The following is a 17,368-nucleotide window of genomic DNA, read 5'->3' as shown; positions in this document are numbered from 1 at the left end:
TTACAAAGCTAAACTTAGACTTATTGTACAATCCATTAATTGTACTCCTTGGTATTTACCCAAATGAGTTGAAAATTATGGCCACAGGAAACCCTGCATTTCAATGTTTATAACAGCTCTATCACACTTTCCTGAACTTGGAAACAACCAAGATGTCCTTTAGTAGGTGAATGGATAAACAAACTGTGGTACATTTATAAAGTGGAATAGTATTCAGTGATAAAATGAGTCATCAAGCCATGAAAAGACATGGATGAACCTTAAATGCATATTGCTAAATGGAAGAAGCCAACTAGAAAAGACTATATACTGAATGATTACAGCTATATGGCATTCTGGAAAAGAATATTATAGAAATAATAAAAACAGTAGCGGTTGCTAAGGCTTCTGGGGGAGGGGAAGATGAGTAGGTACAGTACAGAGAATTTATAGGACAGTGAAACTATTCTGTATGATACTGTAATGGTGGATACATGATATGGTGAAACATGATAATACATGACACCATGAAACATAATGGATGCTAATAAACACTTGTCCAAACTCATAGAATATACAACACAGAGTGAACCCTAATGTAAAGTAAGGACTTTAGTTAAAATAATATATCAATATTGGTTCATCAGTTATAGCAAATGTACCACACTAATGCAAAATTTAATAATAGGGGAATCTTTGGGGGTGGGAGGAACATGTATGAGAACTCCATATTTAATAGTCTATTAATATATATTTTATATATTTTATATAATGATATAACATGTTTCACCCATGACATTTCAAAATTGTTTTTGTATTGCAATATCCACTGTTAGTGAGGATGAAATCTATTTTCCACTCAAGGCCTGAGTTATCCATTTTTTAAATTATATATGTATTTATACATATAGTGTAGGTGTGTGTGTGTATACCTTTTTTAAAACCTCTGTTTTTTTCTCAGTGTTCTCTACAAAAAAAAAAAAATTCATATTCACTCCTATCCTTGTAGAATCTAGAGCAGTACGTAGTCCATAGTAGATTTCCAGTAAATATTTGCTAAATCAATGTTGAATAATATGTTGAATGTAGATGACTAACTATGAATGCACTAAAATGTGCTGTCATCTAGCTCATACACACTTCTCCATCTTATTTCTAATGTTATAATGATAGGCATTGCCAAATGCCTTGCTGATATCTGGATACAATGTGACTATAGCTTTCCCCTGCTGTGTCAGACCACTAACTCTAATCCATCTCAATTTGGCTTATTAGAGAGTATGTGGAAAAAATAATAAGGACAGTTAAACAGTAAAGGGCCCATGAGATGTGGATTAAAAGGCACAGTTGTTCATTTAAATTCTATTTCCCCAGTGTTCTTAAAAACAAAGTAGAGATTTGTTTGAAGTTATTTGGAAGGCTTTTTGAAGTTCTAGACAGTATGGTTATTCATACTGCCCAAACAGTATTTTATTACCATTATTATTCCTTAACAAAAAAAGCAGATTTTTTTTTTTTTTTTTTTTTTTTGTGGTACATGGGCCTCTCACTGTTGTGGCCTCTCCTGTTGCGGAGCACAGGCTCTGGACGCGCAGGCTCAGCGGCCATGGCTCACGGGCCCAGCCGCTCCGCGGCATGTGGGATCTTCCTGGACTGGGGCACGAACCCATGTCCCCTGCATTGGCAGGCGGATTCCCAACCACTGCGCCACCAGGGAAGCCCCCAAAAAGCAGATATTTTTAAGTTCATCTTTGAGTAAAACTGAGCCTCTAACTGAGCTGTGCCCAACTGTGAAGAAATATTAAAATCCATTTAGATCAACTACAATATCAGCATATTGGTGTTACAAATATCCAATTATCTATATTTGTTTTAAGCACCACAGATAAAATAAAAACAATCCCTAGAAGATTCTTATGTGGCAGTCAGGCTTTGAGAACTTGACTTCAATGAACTACAAAGACAAAGAAATGAGAATTCATTAAGAACTCTGTACTTCACAGAAGGGTTAAAATTTGCCATGACAGGGAGTTGCTACCCAATAGCACCATCTTACCTTCCATTCTTGGGTTGGTTATACTCTGAGAAGTGGTGCCAAAATTTGCCTATCAAGAAATTATGCTGCACTGCAGAAGTACATGAGTTTTCAGGCTATGCCAGCCTGGATGTTGCCTGGGAAACTGTCACTGGTTTCTACTACAACTAGAAGGGAAAGTGTTCCCAAGGCAAGAATGTTTTCAGAATTCTGTCTCTCTCTGGCCCTTCTGTAGCTCCTGCAATCCTCACTGCTTCCCTGTCTTCTACCCACTGCTCCCATTTGATAGGATTCTATGTGGGTCCCCATTCCCAGATGTTTGCTCTAACTTGACTCCCTCACTGTCTAGATAGAAGTAAAAAAAAACTGGATCCTGGAGCCATATTCTCTAATGAAGCAATCTGCTAGAGCAGAGTGGCTCCTGAAGCAATCTGCTAGAGCAGAGTGGCTCCTGAAGCAATCTGCTAGAGCAGAGTGGCTCCTGCCCACTTAAATGGTACATGTGTTCTCCAGTTTGCCACAATCCCCACTATTCCTTAATGTCTCCAACTCTGAGGCTGAGTATTAAGTTTTTATTTACCACTATACTTTCACTTCTGTTTTATCCTTATGGTAGAGAGGTATTTCTCTGTTCCCATATATAATATTTATCAGAAGTGGCAAAACATGAGATATGAAAGGTTTAAGATTTTTTTTTTTAAAGTATAGTATAGTCATCCCTTGGTATGCACAGGCGATTGGTTCCAGGACCCCCAGAAGATACCAAGGTCCATGGATACCAAGGTCCCTCATATAAAATGGCATATATTTGCATATAACCTATGCACATCCTCTTGTATACTTTAAATACTTTAGATTATTTACAATACCTAAAACAATGCAAATGCAATGTAAATAGTTGCCAGCACGTGGCAAATTCAAGTTTTACTTTTTGGGACTTTCAGGAATTTTTTTTTTTTAATATTTTCAGTTCCTAGTTGGTTGAATCCATGGATGCAGATGGAACCTATGGAAACGGAGGGCCAGCTATACAAGTCTTAGAGTTAACAAAGACTATTCCTACATGTTTAATATGCAAAATGATTGTCCATACAACGAACAGATCCTGTTCCTGTACCCTCTTCCATCTCATGTCTAATCCCTACAGCCACGGGAGCTTGCAACTCCTGGTCTTGTTCTCAGGCATCTGGGTGTTCCTGGAGTGTGTCTTAGGTTCTGGATTAGTCCCAGTCCTTGCTAGTTTCCTTAATCCCCCACTGCCTACAGACCAGGACAGGCAGGTCAGACAGCTAAAAGTAAAGGTTCTGGTGGCTCTGACTCTCCTCCTCATTTACATGCCTCATTGTCCACAAATAAGCTGATTTCCACAGTTGAGCCATAATATTTCCTGCTAGTTTAGCATTAATGCTATATATTCAGTGGTTCTTAGTGTAGAAGGATCTGAACACCCTAGTTCAGTTACCTCCCTAATCATTTCGTCTCCTTATAATTGAAGTTATGTGTAGATTGTAATAACCAGCAATTCATTTAGCCCATAGTTTTCTTTATGAAAATGAAGGAAAGGGAGGGAGGGGAGGAGGGAGCAGAGACAGGAAGAGGAACACAAACAGGGCTCAGTAAATGTGAACCATAATATAATCAGTAGTTGGTATCAGGACTGGTGTGTTTTACTCTGAGTCCTCTCTCCTTGGTAATTCCTTCAGCCTACTGGAGACAAGGCAAAACTGTATTTCCATTTTCTGCACTCTCTCTTTATATTAATTAATTATTTTTAAAATCCTAGGTTTTTAAAGGACCTGTTATGTTGGAAAGGAAAATGAAGAAAAAGATCTGCGTGTAATCATCCGCCTTCCACTTTGCACCCCCAAATCTCAGCACACCTCTGGGGAATAGACTGCTTAGCCAGTGTCCCCCTCCATAAATAGATGGCTGTCTGAATGGACAGGGACTTTGATAGACTCATCCAGAAGAACTGGAGCCAGCTTCATTGGCATCCAGATAAAATGTCTCACTGCTCAGATTGGCAGGGGCATTGAATGGGATGTCAGCAAAGCTGACAAATCTTTTCTCCAAAAGCTCATTAGGAGAAGGTGTAGCCCAAGGTGACCCTGGTGGTCTCTGGCTGAGGACCTTCAGGGCATAAAATCTTTTCAGGTCCTAAGAGGCATCTGTGGTACAACCACCAAGAAAAGGGACTTTAGCCCAAAAGTGACAGAGTGAGGACTAAATTAGTTTAAATCTTTGTCCCCACATGTAAAAGAAATGATTAGGAAATCTCAGTGTTGGCTTGAAAAAGTGTGTGGGATTGGTTGAGATGAAGTAAGGAGAGCCAGCCGGCAGCTGGGCTCATCTGGGAGCACAGATAAGAGTTGAGACTCTGTAATTAGCTCCAGGAAAGAGGAAGCCCTGAGCCATCTCCTGGAGCAGCCTAAGGCCACAGGGCCATGCCCTCCAGCTGGCTGAGGCTGCTGCTCCCACCCAAGCCCTCTGACGGCAGTACCATCTCTCTCCTGATAGGACGAGAGTGACCCAGCAGATCGGCAGGTGGCCAAGAGGAACTCCCAACAGCCTTCTTCTCCTCTGAGCACGGGTGACAGTGTGGCATGTCCCCGACCTCTCTTCCTTCCTCCTCTGGACTAAGCCCTGATGGGACAGGACAATAAGGAAATCGTCCTTGCATGACCCTGTGAGTATGCCTTCCTCATCAGCAGACTCGGCCACAAGGTAAAGGACTTGCCTCAGGCTGGTGAGCTGGGTCCTGGCCCCTGGCCATCAGCGATACATCGCCTGTTCTTAGGACATCCACCGAGAGAACTTATTCAGACAAAACATTTGGGGGCTTTTTCTATTTAGGGCTTTCCCACTTAAAGAAATAAGAAACTCCTCATCTAGCTTTGTTTGACAGCCTCAGCAGACGACAGGCAAAGTTTGCAGATTTTTCTTAGGCTACTTCCTCCTAAAATTTGTCTGTGGTTAATCACGCTCTGCAAGAGACAGTTTCTCCTTCAGCCTGGGGGCTAACATTCTGTGACTCCACCTTATATCCAGGACTGCTGAGCCTGCTGTCACCAGACACAACCCCGAAACCCAAACAGTAACACTTTAGGTGATGGACTTGGGGAAGTCAGCTTAGCGCCAGGCTTTGTTCCCCAGAAGTCATAAGTCAAAACAGTCTGCCTGACTTGGCCACAATATTTTCATTTCCATTTCCATCACCTTTCTTTTTTTTTAAACTTTTTTATTTTATATTGGAGTATAGTTGATTAACAATATTGTGATAGTTCTAGGGGTACAGCAAAGTGATTCAGTTATACGTATACATGCATCTATTCTTTTTCAAATTCTTTTCTCATTTAGGCTTGTTACATAATATTGAGCAGAGTTCCCTGTGCTGTACAGAAGGTCCTTGTTGGTGATCCATTTTAAATATAGCAGCGTATACCCGTCAATCCCAAACTCCCTAACTTTCCCTTCCCCCCAACCCTTCCCCCCCATAACCATAAGTTCATTAAGTCTGTGAGTCTGTTTCTGTTTTGTAAATAAGTTCATTTATATCATTTCTTTTTAGATTCTGAAAATAAGCAATATCATATAATATTTCTCTTTCTCTCTCTGACTTACTTCATTCAGTATGACAATCTCTAGGTCCATCCATCTTGCCGCAAATGGCATTATTTCGTTCTTTTTAATGGCTGAGTAGTATTCCATTGCATATATGTGCCACATCTTCTTTATCCATTCCTCTGTTGATGTACATTTAGGTTGCTTCCGTGTCCTGGCTATTGTAAACAGTGCTGCAATGAACACTAGGGTGCATGTATCCTTTCAGACCATGTTTTTCTCTGGATACATGCCCAGGAATGGGATTGCAGGATTATATGATAGCTCTAAGTTTTTTAAGGAAGCTCCATACTGTTCTCCATAGTGGTTGTATCAATTTACATTCCCACCAACAGTGCAAGAGGGTTCCCTTTTCTCCACACCCTCTCCAACATTTATTGTTTGTGGATTTCCATCACCTTTCTTGATGTGGCACCACTATAGGCCTGTAAGTGGTGAGGTGCCCAGTACTGAGGGTGGGCAGAGAGCAGGGGCAGGGGGAGTTGGCTGGCTCTGGACCTTGCTACTTCCTAGCTGACTGGCCTGGGGCAACCCCTGACCTAAGAAATCCCTTCCCTCATTTCATCTTCCTCCTGGAGACAGGAACACTAACCCAGCACGGTGGTTTAAAAGGTAACAACTAATGGACACCTAACGTCTGGATGGAAATTAGACTCCCAATAAATGGTGGCAATAATTATTATTGTTGACTTTGTAAAAAGAGTTAAAACACTTAAAGTGCTCAGAATAGTATACTCGATAAGTGCTTGTTATTATTTATTCTTGTGATCTAAAGGAACCCAGATGCTTTGTCACTTTGGGATCTGCAGGCCTCACTGAGGTAATGCTATGTATTTGGCTAACATGCCTGATTAAGAAAAGGCAGAAGGACTGATATTTTCAGAAAATTTTTGACACGATTTAGCAGGTTAAATTTAGCCTATGAAAGGGAAGTGAAATTGTATGATCTGTGTCTTAGGAGGAACAAAGACTGCAGGTCAGAGATGGGGTGGAGGAAGAAAACCATATACATGGGAAGATAAATTAAGAAGCCACAGCAGGACTGCAGATCTGAGCTGAGGTCAAGGCTGTAGGGAGAGAAAGGGGCTTATCCAAGAGTGGTTCAGCAGGTAGAATCTACTCTACTCCAGGTGGATGAAGGCAAGGGAGGAATCACAGATGACCTTGTAATTTCTGTCGTGTGGCAATTAAGTAAATGTTGGCTTCACTTACTGAGAAGAAGAACAAGCTTGCGGAATAGGCTCATTAGTTTAGAACTGATTTTAAATTGGATCTTTGCATAGTTGCAGAGTTTATTCAACCAGCAACAAAGAGACATTTCTTTCTTCTTAGGAATTTTTGTCATGTATTTTAAAACTACTCCGTGATTTGCTAGTTAAATGCAAAATTCTAGTTAGATGCAAAATTCTTGCATCTCCAAGAATAAATGCATATAGGGAACATAAACACAATCAAAGTTTTTTGTTCTGATACCAGTATATCAGGTGACTGAGTCAACAATTATGCAACACTTAGAAATCATGTCTAAGAAAATAGAATATCAACATATGTTTCAAAGATTTATAGTCATAGGTTAATTAAACTGGTGAACACTAGATTCAGAGAAGTGGAAGTAATTTGTAGTTCTCCATCTTCATTTTTTTTAATGTATTTCAGAGATTCGACAATAAAATGTGTTAAGGAAAGGAACGTCCTAAAGGAGAAAGAAAGGAAGGCAATAAGAAATAGCCAGTAACATTATTTTTGTAAACAATAATTTGGAAAAATATTTAAAAGCCTACTATTTTACTGGTAGAATGGAATAGTGATACACATTTGATTTATAAAACAAATGATGCCATTTGGGGCAATCTACCTTTATAAAGCAAATGTCCTTCTGAAGAGGGTCTGACCAGAAGCCACTTTTCACAATGCTATTTTCAATCATACTCATATCTTCAGTAAGATTTTTCAAATTCTTTTTCAGTGATAGAAGTGATGCCCTAACATAAGGCTGTAACTGCACTTCCAACACTGAATTACAATCATCTGCTTCTGTGTTTCTCCCTGACTGACTGGGAACTCTTTTTTTTTTTTTTTTTTTTTTTTTTTTGCAGTATGCGGGCCTCTCACTGTTGTGGCCTCTCCTGTTGTGGCACAGGCTCCGGACGCGCAGGCTCAGAGGCCATGGCTCACGGGCCCAGCCGCTCCGCGGCATGTGGGATCTTCCCGGACCGGGGCACGAACTCACGTCCCCTGCATAAGCAGGCAGGCTCTCAACCACTGCGCCACCAGGGAAGCCCTGTTTTTCCATTTTATATATAATAGTTTGCATCTGCTAACCTCAAACTCCCACTCCATTCCTCCCCCTCCCTCCCTCCCCCCTGCAACCACAAGTCTGCTCTCTGTCTGTGAATCTGTTTCTATTTAATAGATAAGTTTATTTGTGTCCTATTTTAGATTCCACATATAAATGATATATGATATTTGTCTTTGACTTATTTCACTTAGTATGATAATCTCTAGGTCCATCCATGTTGCTGCAAATGGCATTATTTCGTTCTTTTTATGGCTGAGTAGTATTCCATTGTACACATGTACGACATCTTCTTTATCCATTCATCTGTCGATGGACATTTAGGTTGTTTCCATGTCTTGACTATTGTGAATAGTGCTGCTATGAACATTGGGGTGCTTGTATCTTTTTGAATTATAGTTTTGTCCAGATATATGCCCAGAAGTGGGATCATATGGTAGCTCTATTTTTAGTTTTTTAAGGAACCTCCATACTGTTTTCCGTAGTGGCTGCATCAGCTTACATTCCCAAAATACCCATATTTTAAAAAACTGACAGGGTTGTGAATAGCCCCCTCCAATATGACAAGTTGAAAAGTAAAAGGCATTTTAAAGAGAAATTTTTCAAATACAGATCATGAATGTAAAAGGTAAAGGGAGATTCTCTGCCAGCTTTTCTTGGTGAGAGAAAAATGATTCTCCTAGCCTTTTGCAGGTCTAGGATGGAGCTTCTTTGTTTGCATAGTTTATGCCAACATGGATTGTGTATAGGAAATTTGTTGTCACTAATAAATAACTAAGTCAACTGACCCTTAACATAAAACATCTCAAAAAGAGTGTCTTTGAGCACTGGCCTGGGGTTGGACAAAGCTGTGTTCTTACAGATATGGTGAGCAGGTGAATTTTAGAGCTGGATGTTCAGTGTTATTCAGCCTGAAAAAAGAAGGAAATCCTGTCACCTACATCAACATGGATGAACCTTGGGGACAATATATTAAGTGAAATGAGCCAGACACAAAAAGACAAATACTTGTGATTCCACTTTTGTGAGGTGTCTATAGAAGCCAAATTCACAGGAACAGAAAAGTAGAATGGTGGTTCCCAGGGGGTGTGGAGAGCAGCAAAAGGGGAGTTATTGTTTGATGGATAGAGTTTTTCAGATTTGTAAGATGAAATGGTCTGTTTCACAGCAGTGTGAATATACTTAACAGTGCTGAACTGCACACTTGCAAATGGTTAAGATGCTAATAAGAGAGAGAGAGAGAGAGAGAGAGAGAGAGAGAGAGAGACTGGAATCAGAAAACTAAGCCAGTAGTCTGGAGTCTTCTAATAAAATGTAATATTATTTAGAGGTGAGGGACATTGCTAAATAATTCAGGGCCCAATTCTCCTAGGGTATTAAATTATTCTTTGTGAAAAAGGTTCACAAGCTTTTATTTTTCCTGATTTTCCTGAAATTCATGAACCGTGGCTCTGGGACTATGGGACCAAGATTCAGGAGGCCTGGTCCTTGGTTCAAGCTCAGTAGTTAGCCACTGAAAGTCTATTTTTATACTGTTAAATTACTAAGATAATTTAGTAATTATTTATATTATTAAAGCATGGATGTATGTATACTAACTCCTAGAATAAATTGAACATTGACCAAGTACCAAGCACTCTGATAGCACTTGGCCTGTTCAATCTCCACAAGTGGAATTGGACCAGAGAGCTTAAGTAACTTTCCCAAAGTCACTCAGCTCGCAGGTTACAAACTTCAGACTCTGAACTCATTTCTTCTGCCTGCAAAGGCAGAAGAACCATGAAGTGCTCAGAACCATGAAGCTACACTGGAGCAGAATAGAGAAGTCACATGAAACATAAAAATTCTAAGAAAGTTTGCAGAAAAGTTAAAGCAATCCTGACAGAATGAGGTCTCTATAAATTCTGTTCCTCCAAAATTGAGTCATTTGTAGTGAAGTGGATGGACCTAGAGTCAGTCATACAGAGTGCAGTAAGTCAGAAAGAGAAAAACAAATACCGTACGCTAACACATATATATGGAATCTAAAAAAAAAGAAAAAAAAGAAAAAAAAGTGGTTCTGAAGAAACTAGGGGCAGGACAGGAATAAAGACGCAGACGTAGAGAATGGACTTGAGGACACAGGGAGGGGGAAGGGTAAGCTGGGACGAAGTGAGAGAGTGGCGTGGACATATATACACTACCAAATGTCAAATAGATAGCTAGTGGGAAGCAGCTGCGTAGCACAGTGAGATCAGCTCGGTGCTTTGTGACCACCTAGAGGAGTGGGATAGGGAATGTGGGAGGGAGATGCAAGAGGGAGGAGATATGGGGATATATGTATACGTATAGGTGATTCACTTTGTTATACAGCAGACTAACACACCATTGTAAAGCAATTATACTCCAATAAAGATGTTTTAAAAATTTAATAAATAAACAAACAAATAAATAAATGCTGTTCCTCTCATTCCATCCATCCTGGTGAAACCATGACCTGGGCTTTTGCCAGCCTGTAACCTCCCAAACTCTAGCAACTCTAGCCTTGCTCCTCTACAACACAGAAGTTTGCATATACCGAATTAGTGCAGAATTGAGTCCAGTTACTAAATTCAGCTCATGAGAAGTCTTGATCCAGTCTCAAAGTTCTTTTTAATTTTTTTCTTTTTATTTATGTATTTTTTATTGATTTGGGGCTGCATTGGGTCTTTGTTGCTGTGCACGGGCTTTCTCTAGCTGTGGTGAGCAGGGGCTACTCTTTGTTGCGGTGTGCAGGCTTCTCATTGTGGTGGCCTCTCTTGTTGCAGAGCACAGCCTCTAGGCGCACAGGTTTCAGTAGTTGTGGAGTACGGGCTCAGTAGTTGTGGCGCATGGGCTTAGCTGCTCTGCGGCATGTGGGATCTTCCCAGACCAGGGCTTGAACCCGTGTCCCCTGCATTGGCAGGTGGATTCTTAACCATTGCGCCACCAGGGAAGCCCTCAAAATTCTTAATATACTCTCAGAGAAGACTTTGTGCCCCCAAAGAAACAAATTATTCATATGTGCTTGAAAGTGCTAAATGCAAATGCTTTGAAGAGAAATGATCAAAAATACGTACTGTTTCAAGTCATACAAGCAAAGAAAACACATATTTTTTGTGATTTGCCAAATTTGGTCCTCTTTTTAAGGTAACCAGGCATTGATTTGAACACAAACACACACCAGCTGGCTGAAATAAGTGCATTTATAAGTAAATATTTAGTGGGCTGATTTCTGGCCTGCTTGAAACACTCAGTTCCAAGAAGATAAGAAAAATAAGTTTTCCTTAAAATAGAAAATGTGGCTCTAATGATAATGGCTCATAGAAAGATAAGTCTAAATTAATCTGTGGCTGGAACTATTAAAAAGTTGTTAATATTAAAGGAACCATCATTTCTGCCCTTATATTCAGAATACTTTTTCACTAAATTATATTTGACTTTTGTGAGTTTGCTTTTAAATAAATCATGGTTTAAAATAAATTATAAATTTCTAATGGCACACTAACATAAATAGAAACTGAAAGGCAAAACCCCAATCTGACTAAATACCATTCTTGCCTACTCTGCACCTGCACCCACATGGCTGAAAACAGACTAGAGAAAACCAACCACCCCTGCTGGGCATCCTCAGTCGAAATAAGGGCTCCCAGCTTTAAGTGGGCCTCCATACTGTTGAGTAATGGCAGCCTCCTCATCCCCCAGACAACTATTTCATACCTCTTCTCCATCCTCAAACCTCTAATCCCACCTTCCCCAGGTTCACTCTCAACTGGTGACCTGGACCTTGCTGCCTATTTCACTAAGAAAAGAGCAATCGGGAAAACCCCAACCAGCTGTCACCTCCACATAACGCGTCTTCCCTGGCATTTCTCTGGTCGAACTGTCCATGCTCCTACCCAAGGCCATGCCCTCCACCTGGGCACTAGAGCCCATCCCTTTCGCCAACTCAAGGGCATGGCTCCAGAATTCTCCCCATTCCTCCTGCAGCATCTGTTTTTCCCTGTTTACTGAATCATTCCTCTAAGCATCCAAACATGCTACCATTGTTCCCCATCTTAAAAGAAACAAAAACTCTCTTACCACCACTTTCCCTCCAGCTGACTTCTCTCTCTTGGCTTCCCTTTAGAGTAAAACTCCTCTCGAGGGGGGCACTGCCTCCAATTCTCCTCCCATTGTCTCTTAACCACTCTAACCCGCAGTCTTCCCCACCACTCTGTCTAGGTTCCCAATGTCCTGCCGATGGCCAAACACCCCACTTGACTTATCAGCTGTCTCTGACTCAGACCGTCCCTCCTTGGAGTCCTCCCTTGACACATGTTTTTCTCTTGGCTCCTGGGACCTCACACATTCTTCTTCCTGCTTCACCGACTCTTCCTTCTCAGTCCCTTTCCAGGTTCCTTCTCCTCTTCCTGACCTCCCAGGTGTGGAGCGCCCCAGGGCTCAATTCTCAGACAGCTTTTCTTCTCTAGCTTCATCGTCTCCATTGGCAACAGCATCCAAACCCAAACCAAATTGCTATCTCCAGCCTGGTCCTCTCCACTCAGCTCCAGATCCCCATTCCACAAATGACTATGGATGCATAAAAGGAATCTCGACCAGAACAAGCCCTCCACCCCCAAACCTGTTTCTCCCAAAGTTTCTCCATCTCAGTAACTTCATCCAGTAACTTCATCCCTCCTGTTGCTCAGGCCAAGAGCCATGGAGCTAGCCTTTGTCTTCCCTCCTTTCCTCACACCCCATCTCATCTCCACAGGCAAATCCTACCACCTCTACTTTCAAAATATATCCAGGGGCTTCCCTGGTGGCGCAGTGGTTGAGAGTCCGCCTGCCGATGCAGAGGACACGGGTTCGTGCCCCGGTCTGGGAAGATCCCACATGCCGCGGAGCAGCTGGGCCCGTGAGCCATGGCCGCTGAGCCTGCGCGTCCGGAGCCTGTGCTCCGCAACGGGAGAGGCCACAGCAGTGAGAGGCCCGTGTACTGAAAATATATATATATATATATGTATATATATATATATATATATATATATATATATACATATATATATATCTCCAGAATCTGACCCTTTCTCATTCCTCGGCTAATGTCATTCTGGCTTAAGGCTCAACTCCTGCCTTACTCAGTAACCTCCTAATTGGTCCCCCTCCTTCCCCTCTTAACCCAGACAGTCTAGACTAAAGTGGTGTTGATTTTCTGCTCAAACCCTACACAACGGCTCCCAAAATAAAAGCCCAAGTCCTTTCAATGACCTTGATCTGTCTCCCTTCTTCCCTGTGTCTCCCGTGTCCCCCTCCCTTGTTCACTCAGCCTAGTCACCCTCACCTCCTTCTTGTTCTCTCTGCTTGGAGCTTTCTCCCCACAGATTTCCACATGGTTTGCTCCGTTACCTCCCTCTGGATACTGTTGGTCCCTTCTGCCTTCTGGTTGTCAGCTGGGTCTCTGTAACAAAAGACAGATTAACAGGAGAAAGGCTACGAAGTAGCCTTCCAAAGGAAATGAAGACCTAAAGGAAGGTTCAGCCTGAGTGTTTTCACACTGGGTTTGATGAAGATTGATAGGACAAAGGGTAAGAGCTAAGGGCGGTGAACAGAGGGAACTTAACAAGGCCTGTTTGTTGGAATTCCTCTCAGAGTCCCTTTGTCTTCAGAGATAAGGATGCTCCTTTTTTATGAGTATAGAGAGGGCCCCTCCCACACAGGGTCTTAGGACCTGCTTCAGGGGGCATCAGAGAGTCCTTCTAGTACCTGCTGTTTCTCACATTCTTTCAGCTTAAAATATTCAGTATGTCGAGGTGCTGTATTCTAGGGTACAGTGTTATGAACCCTGTGGCCACACCATTTAAAATTCCAACCCACAGTCCCCACGTCCTCCCCATGCAGCAATCATGTTCCTCACTGCTGTGGCCTCTCCGGTTGTGGAGCACAGGCTCCGGACGCGCAGGCTCAGCGGCCATGGCTCACGGGCCCAGCCGCTCCGCGGCATGTGGGATCTTCCCGGACCAGGGCACGAACCCATGTCCCCTGCATCGGCAGGCGGACTCTCAACCACTGTGCCACCAGGGAAGCCCCCCTCTTTTCTTTTATCTAACATATTATTCTACTTACTTTTTAATTGCTTCCCCTCAGCCCAAATGTCAACTCTATAAGGACAAGGTGTTTTTTTTTTTTTTTCCGTGTTATTCACAGCAATATCCCTAGCACCTCTAATACTGCCTACCACGATTATTTTGAATGAATGAGTGAAAGAGTGAATAAATGAGCCATGGTTAATGATATAGATATATTTTATTATACACCACCGTGTACATGGTTCTTGTCTGTTTTTCTCGTTTAATCCTTGCATCTCTGTAGTGCTTATTTCTATCCGTTTCTCAGATGAGAAAATTACAGAGTCACAGAGGAGTTAAGTGACTACCAAAGACATGCAGCTACAAGTGACAGAGTCAGGCTTCAAACCCAAGTCTGTTTGGCCCCAAAGCCAGTGATCTGACGTTCACTTTATTTCACAGCATCATAGCTCTGGCTCCAGTCCTCACCATCAACAGACAGGCAGTCACCAAATCACAAATCAAGATCAGGGTTTCTGAGTAGTCCCCAGATGGGACACCACACCACAGGGAGAGCAGCCCACCTCCTTTTACAGGCTGTTGTGAGTCTTGAGTTTTTTGAAAACATTTGAGTGTTTGGAACATTCTGGATGATCGGTTTACCAAAGATCAGTTTCTGCAGTTTAACATTGGTTCTAAGTGATGTTCATATTCTTTCCAAACAACTGCCTTCAATGAAAAGGGAAGTTGACTCTTTCAGAAAGAAGAAAGAAAATAAAATATTTCAGAGACATATAGAATATCTGTATAGAATATTTCTGGTAGAATAGACAAGAAGCTGATGACAGTATTGTTTCTAGAAAGAAAAATGAGGGATTAGGGAACAAGAAAGGGAGGGGGACTTACTTCTCACTCATATACCAGTTGTACCTTCTGAAGTTTTGTGCCATGTGCATTAAATAGCTTCTAGAAATAAGCAAAATGTAAGAATCACAATGAGGGCAGTGTGCCCTGTCTGGCCTTCTCCGCCCCCCAACTCCCCAGGCCCCCAGAGGGCAGTGACGATGACTCCCTGCAGACAGAAGCACTCCATCCTGCGCTGATCCACCAAGGGGATTTAAGTCACTTAAGCCCTCCCAGGGCCTCAGTTTCACCATCTACAAAGTGAAGATAATAATTAGAGCTTGCCTTACTTTATGTACTGGGATCTGTTGTGAGATAGCACATTCTAAGTGCAAAATATTATACATGCATAGTTCTCATTATTTTTTAGGAAAAAGCCAGGTTTGGTGGATGAGAAAGGCAGCTCACTGAGCTACGGAACATGAAATGGGGCCAGAATAGCAATCATAACTGTCTCCATATATCATAATAAGTTCTTGGAAGTAAGAAAATCAGTGGAAAATCTGTTGCTTGGTCTCAAAAAAATTCATTTTAAATTTAAAGAGTACAAGCAAGATTATCATTTGCATTATTACAGCTCCTCTATTCTCTGCTCTTAGGATAATTATGTGAATTTTAGTCATCCTCTAAATTGTTCTTTTATTCTCACAAAGTACACACTAGCTGGAATTTAGAGAACTGGAAAGATCTGCAACTCATTTATAGAATTGCAAGAATCAAATAATGGCAAGTTTTCAAATTATGTCATAGATTACTCTGAATTTTAAAATACTAAAGTTAGATTTGCAACTCATTTATAGAATTGCTAGAATCAAATAAATGGCACATTTTCAAAGTGATGTCACAGACTACTCTGAGTTTTAAAATACTAAAGTTATCAGCTGGGTTCTAGATGCAGCCCTGCCTTGAGACACAATAATGATTGTATTAAAACTCATGGGGCTTCCCTGGTGGTGCAGTGGTTGAGAGTCCGCTTGCCGATGCAGGGGACACGGGTTCGTGCCCCGGTCCGGGAGGATCCCACGTGCCGCGGAGCGGCTGGGCCCGTGAGCCGTGGCCGCTGAGCCTGCGCGTCCGGAGCCTGTGCTCCGCAACGGGAGAGGCCCCAACAGTGAGAGGCCTGCGTATCGCAAAAAAAAAAAAAAAAAAAAAAAAAAAAACTCATGGAAAAACTGTGAAGTAATTTGATCTGTGGCTATAGATAAGAGAATCAAAACAATGGGTAATGTGTAGGATTAATTTTTAAGCCATACATTGAGCAGTCAGTGAAGTAAAGTGGTATTTTTCAAGAAAAGACAACTGCGTTGCTTTATCGGCCAGTTTACCTAAAACATAGCATTAAAAACAAAAACAATGTAGGCGTGAAGGGCATGTATTTCAGGACCATTTTGGAATCTGTTACTCTTGTTCATTAGGTATTTTATACCATTTAATGTAGTGGAGACACATTCTATCCTAAAGTGTTTGACACACCTCTAGAGGGTTTGCCATTTGGGGAGAACTTTTAAAGCTTCATTTTCTCTTTTTTTATGATTTATTTCCTCGTCTCTTTTGTCTGGGTATCTGTAGGGGATGTGATATGATTTTCCTCCTCTTCCAAATCAGGTCCTTCCAAAACAAAACAAAGCTCTGAGCTTATCTAATCAATCAGAGGACCACTTCCCTTTTTCCCCTCGTCACCTGCTGGTTTCAAATGGAGGGGGAGAGAAGGCTTCCTGGCTCTGCCATTTTCTGTGTTTACCTGAGGCCTGTGGCTGAGGCCCCTTGCTTTCTGCAGCTGTGGAATGGTCTATTCTTCCGCCCACAGTGTGTGGGAGGAGCAAAGGAAGCGATCTGAAAGTGGTTTGTAAACTGTAATGTCCCACACAAAAGTGCAAGATTATGACTTTAAAAAACTAATTAGAAAGGGAGCAATCTTCCTCTCATCATTTCCTGTGTCTCCTCACTTCTGCCTCCTGGCCCCTCGCTGTCTCTCCTTCCTTCCCCCCCTCTAATAGCTTTCCCAGCTGCGAACAAACCACACAAGTAAGGGTGACAAGAGCCCAGGGTCTGAATTGTTAGAACGAAACCAGGCAAGAGTCATAACACCCAAATTACTGAGAAATGTGAAATGAAAACTAGCTCAGAGCCAAATTCCAGGAAGATGCTGTATTTTGATTTACTTACCACTTTGTGTTTTCGTATTTGCCCAGTTCTTAAGCTTCGGTCATTAGTCTTCCACTTTGTAATGCAAGAAAGTAAATGCTGACTCGTGTCATTTGCCCTAGATGCCACCAGGAATGGCCTCTTCTCCCCAGACGCTGGCTCACAAACAGAGCAACACCCAGAGGTGAACTTATCTGCCTTGCAGCCCAGGCTCTGGGCTGTCCAACCTGACACGTCAACCTCCAGCTGAGAAAGGAGTCTGTCTAGGAAAAGAACTAGAATCAACTGAGAGGCACATTTTTTAATCACCAGTTACTTTAATGAGTAAGTACTTTCCAGTTT

Source organism: Mesoplodon densirostris, chromosome 11, assembly GCF_025265405.1.
Source record: "Mesoplodon densirostris isolate mMesDen1 chromosome 11, mMesDen1 primary haplotype, whole genome shotgun sequence".
In the NCBI taxonomy this organism is placed as follows: domain Eukaryota; kingdom Metazoa; phylum Chordata; class Mammalia; order Artiodactyla; family Ziphiidae; genus Mesoplodon; species Mesoplodon densirostris.
The sequence above is the reverse complement of the archived record's forward strand: the minus strand, read 5'-3'. Positions refer to the sequence as shown.